A 10,497-nucleotide genomic window follows, 5' to 3' on the forward strand; every position below is an offset into this window, starting at 1 on the left:
GCTAGTGCACCTGCAGTGACTATTACTGACTGTAGGGCGAAATGACATCATGCAAGTTTTTTGACCACGTACTTGTTGAGAGCAAAGTTTTGAAGTATGACTTCATGCTTAGCTGGTGTCAAGAGAACATAACCGGACAGAAGAAGTGAAGTAATAGTCTGATTTGACAACCAGCAGGGATTCACATTTATGAAGCAGACCGTGGAGGAGGCGTGCCGCTAATGACAGAGAAACATCACCCATCACAGCGTTTACGCTGCAGAATCAGCCGCAGCGAGCTCTTAAGCATCCAATGACAAGTGTCAGTAATTGCATCCCGTGCACTCTGGCCTTAACGACTTAATGTGAGTTTACATGTGTATCCGCAGGTTTGTTTATATTTGTAAACTATGTAAAGTAAACGTTTACATCAGCTTACTTTCCATGCATAAAACTGAGATATTAAAGAAACTGTAACTATTCCCCAGACAGTTTGTATGTTATATCATGGATGTGGTGAGGCTATGTACAGTACTGTTTCAATGCTTGTAAAAACATACCAGACATGCTGAATAATGCTGACCTTAGTGTGTATTAACTGTGTAATTTTGTGACATAGCATAAAGTGTTCCAGTTTGTTAAAAAAAATCAAAATAAAAGTCATGTTGGAAATTGAAAAAAGTGCTTTTGAATGACCGAGGAACGACCGCTGTGGAAGGGCTTTTTGGTCATTTATAATGTAAGCGAACATTAAATCAATTAGTTGGAAAAAATAAAAATAAAAAAGAGTGTTAAAGTATCCAGTTATTATGAGAAAGCTCTAAGGTTTTACTTATTGTGAAACCATCAAAAAATAATCTGGTCGTTAACAAGTCTTCAAATTAGGGAACTACAACCTCATAAGAACTACAAAATCATGTTATTATTTATTTAACAAAACCTAAGCCAAAATGCATTGTGTGAAAATGAAGTATTCCCTTGCTGCTTCCACAGGAATTAAGAGGCTAAGTAGCAGCCAGGTGATGCTAATAAAATGCACTTGACTGATCATCAGCTAGTGTGAGCACCTCTATAAAAGCAAGTTTTGGCAGTTTTCGGGAGCATTAACGTGTGTGGTAACACAACGCCAATAAGGAAAGAAGCAATTGTTGCCGCCCATTAATCTTGTATGGGTTATGAGGATATTTCCCAATCATTTAAAGTTCATTATTGTACAGTGAGAAAATTCACCCTAAGGTCAGATTGTGCAATCCTCACAGAAACTGGAAAGAAACCAAGGGTTGCAGCTCATATCCTAACAGGGCCTCAGTTAGCATGTTAAATGCTAAAGTTCATGACAGTACAATTAGAGAAAGACTGAACAACTGCAGTTTGTTTGGAAGTGTTGAAAGCCTCTTCACCCTAGAAAGAAGAAAAAGCTTAGGTTTGCAAAGTTGCAACTAACCGCAAGACCTCTAGAATAATGACTCTTTGGACATGCACGACCAAAGTGGAGATGTGTGGCCATAATACAGTGCTACATTTGATAAAAACACAAACACAACAAATAAGCACAAACGCCTCATACCAACTGTCAAGCATGGTGGTAGAGGGTTAATGATTTGGGTTTGTTTTGCAACCACAGGACCTGGACACATCGGAGTCATTAAGTTGACCACAAAGTGCTTTGTATATCAAAGTAGGTTGTCTGTCTTACAGCTAAAGGATTTGCCAAAACATTGTGAGGAAACAAGACGATGATCCCAAGCACAGCAGCAAATCTACAACAGAATGGCTAAAAATGAAAAAATATTGTTAAATGAATAATGACAGGATGTAATATGCCATGTTTTTTTCATCTCAGGCTATATTTACTTTATTTTTAAACCTGCTAAGGATATGTAAAGCTTTTTATTTGATGACTGTATAAATACTATTTGTAGCTTAATTAGCTCTAATTGAAAGTCAAATGTTCAGGCTAATAAGTCACTTTAATTTCCCCCCAGCTTATATATTGACTCTGGACAAATTGAGCCAGGACTCTCATTTTTACATTTCACTCCTGACTGACAGAGGTGATTACAGGGTCTGGGGGTGTCTACATACAAAATGAAGCCGCTGTGACATGAACAAGCTACAGTGAAATGATTTTTAGGCAGCAATGGAAACTTTAATTACAAAAAAGTGCAGCACAAGGGCTCTGGGCCTTTGTTGTTTATGTCCAAACTCAGCCAAGTGTCCCCAAAGTTAAGTTATACTTTATTAATCCCCCTGAGGTAAAAATATCTTCTACGTTTTGTTATTTATGACCAGTGGGAGCTCTCAAGTTCTGAGTGGTTTCTCACATTTTAACCCATTTACTAGAAACCATCACGGGTAAACATTTCATACACAGCGTTGCTGTTGTTATTTTTAGAGCCTCGGGCATTATTGTAGGGAAGTGGCTGTGAGACAGCTGCAGCCAGCAGTGCAGCATAGTACAAATACAATTAGGTTTCTTTTTTTATTTTATTAATTCATTTTAGGCGATCTATGATTTGAAAAAAGAAAAAGAAAAAGAAATCTGAGAAAAGCAGCTGAGCGTCCTCGATTATAATATTTATCCTGCTATTGTATTGTTTTTTTTTTCTTTTAAGCTGTACTACTCTACACTTGGGGATAGTTTATCAATAAATCAATATCCTTTAGTATGCATGCATACGTCAAACACAGCAGTCTAGAAGACCAGATACATGTTCTGTTGTCTAGTTTAAAAGTTCTTTTTGAACACTGCTGTCTGCAGAAGAAAAGCCACGGAGAGTTCAAAACTCACTGCTGAAATAAATTAATCTTTTATAATGTAATAACAAATATTACATTGAGGTTTTCAAGGACTGTCAACATTCTAAACCACACCACTTCTTACCTTTTACAGCTACCGGTCATGCTGCTGTTAACACCAAAAGATTATTTGGTCAAATTTTTATTCCAGTACCACAATGCTGAAGTAGCCAAAGGGAATTAAGCTGTTTAAACATTATTTATGACTGAGTGTTTGCTACTGTGCTTCATGGAATGAGCCTGTTAATGGCCTGTCAATGTCTGCCCTCGTGTTCACTATAGATTACAGACGTCAATCATTTGATTTTTAGTTATGCCATCAGTGTGACGCTAGCGTAGTTGTTTCTGACTTTTCCCCCAACTATCGCAGCCCTCAACTGAAAGTGTGAAGCTAACAACGTTTTGCTAAAGCTTTTCTAGTAAATCCTGCCTCCATATAGTCTCTTAAAAATGGAAAATGGAAGCCAGTGGCTACAAGGAAAACAAAAGTATATCATGATATGGAGAAAACATATGTTTTCAGACTGTCTGCGAAAAACACGAGGCATTTAAGGGTAGAAAGAGCAGCAATCTGTGAGGAAAGAGCAGGAACGATGGGAATTTAACGCCGCATGCAGTGCAGCTCCATTTGGATTCAAACTCAGGACCCTCTCACTGTGTGGTGACAGTAATCACAGCTGAGCCACTGTTCTGCCCCGGGAGGCTGTCGAACTGCTTAATATCCCAGTGCTGTGCTTATAATATATAATAGATAAGCAGTTATGTTAATGTGGTTATTAATTAGGTAAATCAGTGCATGCATTTGAAGGTAATCCTATGCCCACATACAACACTTATCTTCCTATATTAAGTAACATGTATTAATAATAATCTATAACTCAGGCATGAACCCAAAACCTTATAGCAGTAAGCAAAAATTGTCCTTTTTTATTAATATGATAATATGTCCAGCAAAGAAATATAAAAAGTCTACTGAGATTATCCCATTAGCTTCTCTCTCATATCCACTATTGTGTGATGTTGTTGCATTTTTTTTCCAAGACTCATTCTGCACACAAACACACAGTCAGATACCTGTCAGCACTGTAAACAAGAATTACCCGAAAAGCTGGCAGATCAGAGGTGCGCAAAGGTGACACATTGCCTGTGATTCCACCACCCCAGTGATGCAGCCTGCAAGTTCACTACTGTACATCACCCTGTGAACAGTAATGAAGAAAGAAAAAATCGTTAGATTCTTTACTTTAAGGCCTGCAGTCAGAAATGTGGTTTGATTAATGTTGTTCCTCTCGAATGTTTCAGCTTCACTGCACAGAATTATTCATGTGTAGAGTTTGACATTAGAAGACTGATTTTGAATTCTTCCACTGAAATGGAAAGTTCCCCTGAGTCCTTAATTCTGAGTGTAAGGCAAAAAAGTGCAGTGTGGAAGGTTGCATTGCACATTGTGAGTGATTTTTCACTGATGTGAGATCTTCAACCCAACAATTAACCCTTTGAAATGAAATATATGTTTGCATAGTTACAGATAAAGGATATTCAATAACTTTAAGAGAACTATAGGAAAAAATATCAGACACACTTATTCAAAACAGAGCATTTTATATGTCATCTGAAATCAAACAGAAAAGCATCAGTACCAGAAAGTAACAAAAACAACCTGCAAGGGACACTGAGATTTGCCGAAATGTTCTAAACTATCTGATTATCCAGTGAATTATTAAATGTAACATTATTAGATAATTGCACTGATGCTCTGATACATCACTGTTTCTCAAGTTTTGTCTGCCAAGACAAAAAAAAAGTTCACACTCCAAGCATGTGCGAATGGATCCAAGTTGAATTGAAGTCAGTGCAATAGCATCACCAAAGTGCTGTTTATTTTCCCTTTAAAAAAAATCACTACTACCCCTTGTAGGCTACGTCCACACTAATTCGTTTTCTCTCGGTTTTGGTCTCCCGACCGCACTGAGACGGTGTTTTCGCTCATGGAAAACACAGCGTTTTCAAAACGCTCTAGAAAACGCATACGTTTGAAAACAATGCCTTCGTATTGCAGTGTGGACATCAAAAAACGCAGACTTTCTAAAATGATGTTAGTCATTGGTCACATGATGCAGTCATGTGACCAATTAAACAAAGATAGCGGAGGGCATTATACAGCAGTTGTTTTGTTTGCGCTCAATGTTGACAGCCCTAATAAAGATTAATATCAGTCTATACATGCTTCAGATAGCTTTTCTTCATATTCTTTAATTCTCACTCGCTTTTGCAACTTTGTACTTTTGTGTTACTCACAGCAACAACTCCGCCTCATTGTTAGTCCATTTTAAAAAATCGGTGCTTTTCCTCAACATCTTTGCTGCAACGTTTCAAAGAGCTGGAAAGTAAATAAGTGGCATCTTCTTGCGTTTCACGCATGCGCAGTACTGGAACGTAACGTTTTCGGCTGTTTCAGTGTGGAGCGTTTTCAGGCAAAAACGCCGTTTTCAGATCTATCCGGGCTAGTGTGTCTCCCTGTCACACTTTGAGAACCACCAGCATTTTGTTTCTGCATTTTGCTGTTTTACTACTCCACATGTGTTTAGTCCTAACAACACATATTTAGTTTTCTGCAGTAGTTGCCACACTACTATGGACGGCCACCATGCAAAATATAAATGAAAGAGACTTTTTAATGGTGAATAACAAGCAAAGCTTTTAAAAATATTAGACTTACATCTAGTCTTTTATTTTGGGTAAAAGCTAAAAAAATAACTTAAATTAAGCTAGATGTTTTCAGGGGAAATCTCTCAAGTGGAACGAAATATTTTATTCAAAGACTGGTTCTTACTGCTTTAATTTTTTAAAATTATGTTTATATTGCTTTTCTCAATTACTACTTGATTTTTAATGTAAAACCTCACTCTGAAGAGCAAGTCTTCACAATTATTTGATACCCCAAACTGTAGTTAAATACCATGCTTGAGCAGATCTAATTAGTTACTTTTTATCAGTGCCTGTGTGGAAGAAACATTATGCAGTTATCATATGGGCACTACAGAGATTTGGTGCAAAAACCTATTTTGACCTTGTAGATTTTTGCCTACAGGGTAAAATACTACAAGGTAAAATTGTAACTTCCCAGACGGGAACTGTGCGAAGCTGATATGATTCATCATATCAGCGCTCACTTCCTTTGGGCATGTTAGGATTTTAATACAATTAAGATTTCATACTCTTCTAACTTCCCTTTTACTTCAAATATTAACCATGAAACAGTGCTGTGAACAAAACACTGAAAGGGCAGCTCTTTATTGTAGAAATGCTAAGGTGGTGCATTTTCTCATGAGTCTGTTTTCTTCCACTTGATGGGACATTAATGAATGAAAACAGATGGAAATTTTGAAAGTAGCGACTTGTGTATAGTAGATGGCATTCTGCTCACATCATGGACACTGCAGATGTCACTGAGGCACTGGAAGTCTGCTTACAACAGGGGCGTTGTTTATACAGTACACCATTTTTTAAGTTCCAAAATTTTACATAATAAAAAAAATCAAAAAGTCTTGAAATCAGGTGAGTACAATGTAAGATGAACAGCATGTCACACTACACCATGTCATTATTTACAAGAAGTAAGGCAAAATGCAGAAACAGTATGTGAAAAACTAAGTATACCTTTATTGCTGCCATAGGAATTAAAGTTAAATAGCAGCCAGGTCCTGCTAATCAAATGCACTTAATTATATACATCATCAGCAAGTGCGGGCACCTCTATAAGAGCAGACATTTTGGCGTTTTGTTGGTCTGGAGCATTCGGCTAAGTGTTAACGCAATGCCAAGGAGGGAAGATATCAGCAGCAGCAGCATCATCATCTTAGAGAAGCAATTGCTGCTGCCCATCAATCTGGGAAGGGTTACAAGGCCATTTCCAAACAATTTGAACTCCATCATTCTACAGTGAGCAAGATTATTCGGGAACATTCAAGACACTCCCCAGGAGCAGCTGTCCCAGCAAATTCACCCCAAGGTCAGAGCATGAAACTGCAAAAAACCCAAGAGCTACATCTCAGACTCTACATGCCTCAGTTAGCTAACTAAATGTTGAAGTGCATGACAGTGCAATTAGAAGAAGACTGAACAAGTGTGTCTTAGAAGGGTTGCCAGCAGAAAGCCTATTCTCTCTAAGCATGGCAGTTTGCAATATTACATCTGAAAAAGCCCCATAAGAACAGACTAAAGTGGAGGTGTTTGTGCAGATACCTCTATGCTCCTTTTCTTCCTTTGTCTTAAATCAACAGCAACACAGTTTTAACCTCACCAGTCTGGTACATAATCTTATTCTTAATTATCTCCAAGTTTGATTTGGTAAAGATTTTGCAAAGGATGCCCTTCCCATTTTCCAGCCTTGGGGTTGGTACTACAAATACATTTGGTTGTGGGTTAGATGATTTTATTATTGTGTCCTGATACATAAAAAGAGCCCGTGCCTTCTTCTGAACATTTTAAATAAAAAAAAAACTAATGTTTTTATCGTTTATGGTGCTATTTTCTCTTTGTCATGTATGAAGTCTCCTGGTTTCATCTGTTTTGTCAGTTTACAGCTGCCACAGTCCAGTTGCCGTGTTCTATTATTGTTGGAGAAGATAAAATAAAATCACAGGTGTTAAAACAAACTCAGCAATAACCCAAATCCATTTTAGCTGCTGCAGCTTGGAATCCCATTGTTCAGGATGGCTCAATGCCGTGGCTTTATCAGACACTTGAACATAAGAGCACGGCGGTTGAAGTTATTACTGTGTTATTCCACGGTTGAGAAGTCAAAGTGAAGACTAATCTGTCAGACTTGTTGCTTTGGGGCCTCCAGATGTAGCCATCTGCCTGTCTTTGTTTACAAATGCAGATAAAGGCAATAAAAAAGTTAAGTCATTTCAGAGCCATGATGTGGTTTTGAGATTTCATTTCTTCACATGCAGTCACTGTTTTGCTCTCCACAATTACTCTTTGTTCGCAAGCAGAAAATGCCTGCTCAAACGTGATTGGTCATTGGCTTCCAGTACAAAAATACTTGCTCCTTTCCTACTGACTCTACGTATTTTTGTGCATAAATCTGACACCTTTGCATGTCCTTTGCTCCCAGCATCTGGATGTAAATGCTATTTTATCCAAAATATGTAGTACGTGTTCTGAAAAAAAAAGACTCTAAATGCTGATGCAGTTCATTATCACTGGCTGTTAAAGCAATGATTATTATTATTATTATTATTAACCTTTATTTAACCAGGAAAAGTCCTGGTTAGGAAGGAGCCTCTCATTTTTCACTGATATAAAGGAGAGAAAGCCCATTTAAAAAATTCACATTATGAAACAGGTTTTTTAACCCAAAGCTTGTGTAACCCAACAGAATGTTAATTTTGAACATGGTCATTAAAAAAAAAAAAAAAAGAATAGCTATTGGTGCATTACACAATTAAGCAGCCATATCCAGAAGGATCACATATCTGCAAATTTTAATCACCATAAAACAAAACTTTACTGATGAGTACATGTCTGATAAGGAAAAGGTAAAACAAACAAAAACAACCCCCATAATTTCAGCTCTGTTTTTTCTGCAGCCATGCTCACATTTTGGATTTTTGTTTTTAGCTACGGGTGAACTGTGCTTTAAAAATTGTGGTTCTCCTTTGGTGTAGGAGATGGACATTTTTTGTTGTGATGTGGTGCAAATGGCCTCAGAAACAAGGAGTTTCTGGAGTGATGTTTGCCAAGGGGATACACTGGGATGCATATAATGATAGTGCTCTTAGGGCAGCAGCTGAATGTCATTTTGTTTTTAGTTTCTTTTTCTCTCTTGCCACTTTAGGTTATTTAAAGGAATAGCTTCACAGTTCGTGAAATACTTGCTTTCAGAAGAAAAACGTGACATCAGTACATCTGTGTGCTAAATATGGAGCTATTGACAAAGAGACTGCAGGTGACTGGAGTCTGCTGGTTTGCGACAAGATTTCTTATTCCTAAATTCCTTTCTCTTCACTTAGCTTAAACTTCACTGATTGGGAAGGTTTTTGCTTCGCTGAATTTGAACGGTTTACAGGGGAGTAAACAATAAGCCTTCCCTGCATGTTTTTGTGCTGTTGCTCATCATGATTTTCCCTTCAAAACAGGTTCAGAGTTGTTATTATGGTAATTTTCCAAACCAGAGCAACTCACCTGACATTCTGCCTCCTACCAGTTTACAGAGCTGGTTCACCTGCTGACTCCAGAGTGCCGCACGCAGAGAGCAACACAGATGCTGATACTCGTGCAGAGCTCTTCACGCAGTCGCACTCTTTTTTTGTGCAAATTAGGAAAAAAAGTAATGTGAGGAAATCACAGCGTTCTTTTCTCTTGCCAAAGACTAGATGATGTACAGTCTGACTGATGTTGTTTTCGGGATTTTTAAATTTTTTTTTCAAATGCCCCGTGATGTTGGATATTACCGATAATTAGATCGGGAAAAAAACTCCACTCGCCTTCGGTGGCCTTATTACTTTATGCAAAAATAACAACAGACACCACACTTGAACAAATAGTACTTCTGGAGCAGCTTTCTTTCATGCAAATATTGAATGATAATAGGCAATAATTTTCTTCCATGTGATGAAGGCCTGATTGTAATGTGCTTTGGCATTTTGCAAAGAAAATAGGCCTACTCAAAGTTTATGGTGATTGAATGTGATAAAGAGGGAAGGTCTCCCTGATTTGTCAGAGAAGCTTATGTGAGATGATTACTCATCACCTACTGACAAACACTTGAGATTCAGTCAACTGTTTCCAATTGCGAGCAATTTGTGTGCCCTCCAGCCACAAACTAGCAACATTACGTTAATAGTAAATCAACATATGGTCAAGGCGACCTGCTGAAGTTCAAACCGAGCGTCAGAATGCGGAAGAAAAGAAAGGAAATTTAGGTGACGTTCAATGTGAGAAGATAGACTGGGATTTTCCCACAAAACCATCTCTGGAGAATGGTGTGAAAAGGTGAAAATATCGAGTGAGCAGCTTTTCTCGGGATGAGAATGTCACTCCTGTCAGCTAACAACAGGAAACTGAGACAATTCACACAAGACAATAGAAGACTGGAAAATGTTTACCAGTCTGATGAGTCTCTATTTCTTGCTTTAACACTAACATGGTAGGGTACGAATTTGATGTAAACAACATGAAAGCATGCCACCACTCCCATTGAATACAGTACAACAGTAATAACTGTAACAATTAAAAGAAGAAGAAATAAGAGGGAAAAACAGGATAGATTTTCCAAAAAATTTGATGAGTCTGTCAAAAGGAAATGCAGTCTAAATTAACCATCCAAAAAAAAATCGAGCATTTAGCTAATAAAATCGAGCATTTAGCTAATAAAATCGAGCATTTAGCTAATAAAATCGAGCATTTAGCTAATAAAATCGAGCATTTAGCTAATCGAGCATTTAGCTAATAAAATGACAAGTGGGCCCTATACTGTGAAGCAATGTGAATCTCCTCAGGATATTTTTTAGTGTCTGGTTTCATTTACCTTAACACAGGCAGTCAGGATAAACGATCACATGAAAGTGATTATCAACTCCATGAATTAAACCAGGGTTTATCAATCTAGCTACAAGTGTGTTCACATGAAAAGTGGCCATTAGCAGCATATAACCAAACCTTAACATGTATAAATCAACTGGCAGCAGTGCATTGATTCTGCAATAGAAG

This window comes from Diplotaxodon limnothrissa, linkage group LG10 (genome assembly GCF_057381915.1).
Source record: "Diplotaxodon limnothrissa isolate DT_005_m linkage group LG10, D_limnothrissa_male_GT1.1, whole genome shotgun sequence".
Taxonomy (NCBI): domain Eukaryota; kingdom Metazoa; phylum Chordata; class Actinopteri; order Cichliformes; family Cichlidae; genus Diplotaxodon; species Diplotaxodon limnothrissa.